This window comes from Tribolium castaneum, chromosome 3 (genome assembly GCF_031307605.1).
Source record: "Tribolium castaneum strain GA2 chromosome 3, icTriCast1.1, whole genome shotgun sequence".
Taxonomy (NCBI): Eukaryota; Metazoa; Arthropoda; class Insecta; order Coleoptera; family Tenebrionidae; genus Tribolium; species Tribolium castaneum.
In genome coordinates, this window is record NC_087396.1 from 16,542,058 (window position 1) to 16,548,057 (window position 6,000).

The window sequence follows — 6,000 nt, forward strand, 5'->3', positions numbered from 1 at the left end:
TACCAATACCTAATTACTTATAATTGCACTTAATTAAAAAGTTAAATTAAAACTTGTTATTTTAAACGTGTTATTCATGTTATCATATGCGACAAAATAATGATAGCAAAATAACAAAACTGTTCGTTTAATTTTGAAAAAACTCACCTTACCTTCACCAATTAGTGTCATAATTTAAATAATTAATTATCTTATTTAGGTAAATTTTAATTAGAATATTTTTTTCTAATATAAATAAAAAATCTAATCAAAATATACCGAAATAGTTTCCTATAATTATCAAAAAAGTTTATTTTGATGATGAATGTGAAAAAATCCGTCTGTATTTTTAGCAATTAAAAAAGTTCACAATTGAATGAATTTTACCCGAAGCAGGAGCATTAAGCTTCATTGGAAAGGGAACCGTGTGGTGTCATAGTATACGAAACTCGTTATTTTAAAGTAATAATGAAAATTTTCTACAAGAGGTATTAATTTAAAACCCGCGCCCTTGTGGAGCCACCAATCAGCTTGTGGCTGCATCACGTGACTCCATCTTTAATCCAGCAACAAATGATGTTCCTTAGCAACCAATCGCTGTAACAGATTGGGTAACCTCCGTTGTCATTTCCCGCTTTATTTATCAAAAGTTTTCTTCGGAAAAACCGGTAAAAAATCCCCTCGGAACGCCCCCGCCGTTGGGAAAGCTAACCTCAACCGGAAGTTTTTGTTGTGAGTGAATAATATCGTATCGGTTCGTGCGCTGTACGCCAGATCAGAATTTTCGCCGATTCCGGTGCAAAATCGTTGATTTCTCGTGAAAATTGCGTCAGTTCCGGGCAAATCGCCTCCGTGTTCGATTTGTTTCTAAAAATTTCGTTCGGGGGTGCGAAACGGGGGAGTTTTGGGAGTGTTTTTGTGGGATAGCCCGCGGTCAAACCGTTGTTCGGTTAAATCCAAAAGTTTTGCCACCATTTTTTCTTCCTTTCTCGTTTCGCATGACCAGGGTGGTGAAACCTAAATGCACCAAACCAAGTATAGGCGCCAAATTCAAAATCGACTGTAGTTCGGCTTGCCATCGCAGATGTCGCACACACGTATAGTCAATTTTAGCGAAGCTATCTATAATATCGGCAGAAATTAACAGTGGACCTGTGACAGTTGCCATTGTGCCAATCGCCATTTTGTGCTTGGTTTGTTTGGTGTTCGCCTTCGGCTTTGTTTTATGTGAAATTAGTACTGTTTTGTGGTTTTTTTCGTGTGTGTGCTTTTTTGAACTTTTTTATTGTGGGAATATAAATAATTTGATGGATCAATGATTAGTTTATAGTTATCGTATCGTGTATATTGGACTAGTGATAATAAATTTTTATTACAAGTTTATTGTCTTTATTTGTTCTCATATTTTATTTTTCGTATTCTTTGTAAATATTCAGCAACAATAGTTGTCTAACATCAGAAAGTGTTATTAGCAACTATTGTTGTGAATATTTACAAACAATACGAAAAATGCAATCACTTTAAAAGAAAAGTTAACTACGGGCAATTCAAATCGCCCGCGATAACACTTAGTACGCGCTGGCCACAATAGATGTGCTAGTGACATTTTCGCTCTATCGGGACAAGGATAGATGCGTTTCTGTAAAACCTGTTATTCTGTGCGCATGACCGATCCGGGCGTCATCACCTCCATCTGTTTATCTCTTTCAGACAGACATATCAGAACAAGACGGAACGATCGACAGCACATCAAGATACGTCGCACTTGCGCAAACGACTTAAAACTTTTCTCAGAAACTTTTCAAGGCTGTTCCATCCTTCAGCGGCCATTGTTGGATCTGTCGAAGACGCTTGGGTTTTGTGTCCGAGTGGTGAGTGTCACAAGTTGCGAAAAATCGGCGGAGATTTGCCCCAAAGGCCGCCGAGAGACGACAACCTGTTGCTTCATCCCGACGACTTCGAGCCGCGTGCGGCGCACTCCCGAACTCTATTCCCTTGTTCTCCAAGTGTAAACAACCTCCGATTCCCGATTTTTCGACCGGAATAAACGCTAACCTCAAACGAATTCCGAGATTTTTATCGGCTTTTTTGGTAAGGTTTTTCTGTAGACGATAATTTGATCCGTTCTTGATGGGTTCGGGTCTAGTGGCACGGTTTTTTCAACTTCGTGACTAGATCCACACTCATTAAGGAAGTTTCACACCACAACAAAAGAGTTACATCAAGAGTGGCCCCAAAAACCAATGAAAACACTGTGTTGGCGATTGTGGGTTTAGTCCACGTTTTAGTAAACCGTGACTAGATCCATACTCGTCTATAGAGGTTTTTAACACGACTTGGGCCCCACAAGCCAACTCCTCCACACAAGAACACCCAAAAAAGAGTTTACTAACCGTGAACAGAACGCTTAATCGAGTATTTGCGTACGTTTTTTATGTAAGTATTTAAGATATTAACCGTAAAAATTTTTTTGTTTGAAATGCAACAAGTTCAAAAAAAAACCTACAATTTACGTTGGTACCCCTGGCATGAGTCTTTGTTCAGTCTCTAACCCAAACATTAAGATTTAATAAAGTAAACCCAAGTTTTTATAGAAAATAACAAAAATTATTGGACTTACAAAGTCTAATTCGACTTTATCTACATTTTTAGTCGTTTTTTTTATTATCGTTAATCGTATTATTTCTCGGGATATTACACCTCTTAGGTTGGCGACGCGCCACTGACATTTAGCCGTAGCATAACCTATTACGGTGACGATAGCACTTTGGAAAGAGCTAGCACCATGAAATTTCCAGCGGACCAGTCAAATCACGGATGTGCGTTTTCAGCACTTTGCGACGTTGCTACGTTTCTCACAAATTATAAGAAAATAAATTATTTACTCATTTTCTTTTAAAATTCAAGTGTATTGTTATTAAAAAAAATAAAGTAAATGCAATTTCAAACTTGTTGTATCTTTGAAAGCAATGGGGGATGTAGATAGTTTACTAGTTGACACAAAAAGGTGAAACCGCCTAATAAAGGCAAAACAAAAACGAGGAGGGCATGCTACCCAATTATTTAGGGGGCAGATTCCACCTAAATAAGATAATTATTCGTTAATTTCTTCTTCAAAAACATTATTTGAAAAAAAAAGTTAATAGAACGACATACTAATTCAAACAGAGGGTTAGATGTCTTCCCAAACTTTTAGAGGATTGAAATTTTCAAGAAAGGTAGGTATTTAATGGGCTTTCATGTGGAATGGGTTAAATGCGTCGACAAAAAGAAATAGTACTAGAAAAAAATATTTAATATTATTAATAAAATGTTGACATATTTCAAACTAAGGGTTGGATGTCTTCCCAAACTTTTAGAGGGTTGAAATTTTCAGGAAAGGTAGAGTATTTAATGGGCTTTCATGTGGAATGGGTTAAATGCGTCGACAAAAAGAAATAGTACTAAAAAAAATATTTAATATTATTAATAAAATGTTGACATATTTCAAACTAAGGGTTAGATGTCTTCTTAAACTTTTAGAGGGTTGAAATTTTCAGGAAAGGTAGAGTATTTAATGGGCTTTCATGTGGAATGGGTTAAATGCGTCGACAAAAAGAAATAGTACTAGAAAAAAATATTTAATATTATTAATAAAATGTTGACATATTTCAAACTAAGGGTTGGATGTCTTCCCAAACTTTTAGAGGGATGAAATTTTCAGGAAAGGTAGAGTATTTAATGGGCTTTCATGTGGAATGGGTTAAATGCGTCGACAAAAAGAAATAGTACTAGAAAAAAATATTTAATATTATTAATAAAATGTTGACATATTTCAAACTAAGGGTTGGATGTCTTCCCAAACTTTTAGAGGGATGAAATTTTAAGGAAAGGTAGAGTATTTAATGGGCTTTCATGTGGAATGGGTTAAATGCGTCGACAAAAAGAAATAGTACTAAAAAAATATTTAATATTATTAATAAAATGTTGACATATTTCAAACTAAGGGTTGGATGTCTTCCCAAACTTTTAGAGGGATGAAATTTTCAGGAAAGGTAGAGTATTTAATGGGCTTTCATGTGGAATGGGTTAAATGCGTCGACAAAAATGGAAAGTTAATTTTGTAAGACATAAAAAAGCCAGTTGAAGCCAGTTTTGCACTTTTATGTCAATCAAATTACAATTCGTCCGAAATTCTGTATTTGTAATTATTATTTTTTATAATAATTATAATGCTTATCTCTTTCTTGGCAGCGACCTTGTGATAAGTATCTGGGTAATAATAATAAAATCACAATTCGTGCATTTTGATAAATTATAAATTTTTGAAGAACTGCTTTTCTCGTAGGTACCTTAAAACGAAAATTAGTTTATTGAAGTCGTGTTAATGAGCCGATTTTTACGAGATAAAAAGGTAAAAAGGGTATACCGATTATTTGGAAAACATTTTATTGGTCTACTTAGAATCATCCCGGCTTCCCGGCTACGCGGTATTTTCTTAGAATTTAGAGTAATCGTCTGCTACCTTATCTCTGTCTGCTATAACGAGTTATACCGATTCTCGATTCATCTGAATTTGCAGTTATTGCATGGCTTTGGTGATAGCAGGTGTATTTTGCTGAGCTTTTGCGCGAATTAATTTTGTAAGAACCTTTTTGCTTTTCGGAATCTTTTCTTTTGTTTTTAGTTTATTGGTTTTGTTTTCAGCATTTATAGTCGTTAGTTTTAGAATTTTTAGATTTTTTAGTTTTTGAATTTTTGGGTTTTTTTAGTTTTAGAATTTTTAGTTTTTAGTTTTTTATTATTATTTTTGTTGTCTACTTTAAAAAATGCCCAAGAATTTTGATTTCAAGGAATTAGCCGATTTTATCAAAAGTTTGGCTCCTAATACATCACTTACATACATCGCAAATCTACCTTTAAGTGATCGGATTATTCATGAATCTTCTATTTACATGTTCCGCCTTTCTAAACCTAGCAAACGAAGGTTAAACGATTGTAAAAATCGTATTAAGAAAATTTTGTCGCGGAACGAAGGAAACATAAAACAGTTTTTCCATAAAAAAATCGTCGAATCCAAAATCATTTCTAATAGTCCCGTTTTTTTTGATAATCATTACACTACTGAAAAAAATGATTTTTCAATTAACTCACCAGAATCCACCAATCAGTTTTCTTCTTTCGATAATTACAATGATTTCCATATTACCGATTTTTCAGTGAATGACGTTCCAAATTCAATAAAAAATTTATATAACCAACCTAATAAATCAAAATTTACTCTTTTGCCAGAAAATTCACAAAATGATATATCAATAAAACGTTTAAAACCAATGTCTTTTAAAAATTGTAATATTAAAGAAGGCACTTTTTCACTAAGTTATGAACAATTTAATGACATTAAATTTAATAATTCTTTAATTAACTATCAAATTACTGTGAGGAAGAAATTTGCAACAGTTAATAATATTTGTCCTCTTAATTTTAAAAAACACCAATCAGACAAGAAAGGAAAAAAATTTACAATTTATGCATATTGTGCACATGAAAATTGTAAAGTGTTTATCATTAAATTGTCGCCAGAAAAACATGATATTATTGGAACCGTTTTTAGTAATACACTAAATTATCGGCACGATAACCAAAAAAGGACAACTTTTGTGAGAAATTTTGAAAGACAGCTATTAGGAAATAAATTGCAGACATCGACTCCATTCATGACACGAGTTCGGGATACAAATTTTGTTCCCTCGGATCAAATTCGCGCAGGAAATTATGATAATATAAAATCCAAACATGTGTACAAAAAAATCAAGTCACAGACTCTTTCTAAATTAGATAGAGATACAGACGAATTTTTCGATCTTATAAAAATGTCGAGAGAAAACCGCCAGTATATTTATCGCGTTTTTGAGCCCCTAACAGTGTATTTATTTAGTATTGAACAGTTAGAAGTTATTAAACATGCACTGTCTCAAACAAATAATGGGTTTATAGTTTTACATTTAGATGCAACCGGAAGTGTCGTCCATTCTCCCCCTG

At 33.8% G+C, this 6,000-nt stretch overlaps 2 non-coding genes across 2 annotated transcripts; both read left to right on the forward strand.

The window, feature by feature from the left end:
* The first annotated feature begins 2,105 nt into the window (after positions 1–2,105).
* Positions 2,106–2,170, forward strand: Mir279a (microRNA mir-279a). Its single transcript, NR_036304.1, has one exon. It is a non-coding gene; the product is annotated as a microRNA mir-279a (primary transcript).
* Positions 2,171–2,199: 29 nt separating this feature from the next.
* Positions 2,200–2,341, forward strand: Mir279d (microRNA mir-279d). Its single transcript, NR_038702.1, is given in 1 exon segment — positions 2,200–2,341. It is a non-coding gene; the product is annotated as a microRNA mir-279d (primary transcript).
* The last annotated feature ends 3,659 nt before the right edge of the window (positions 2,342–6,000 follow it).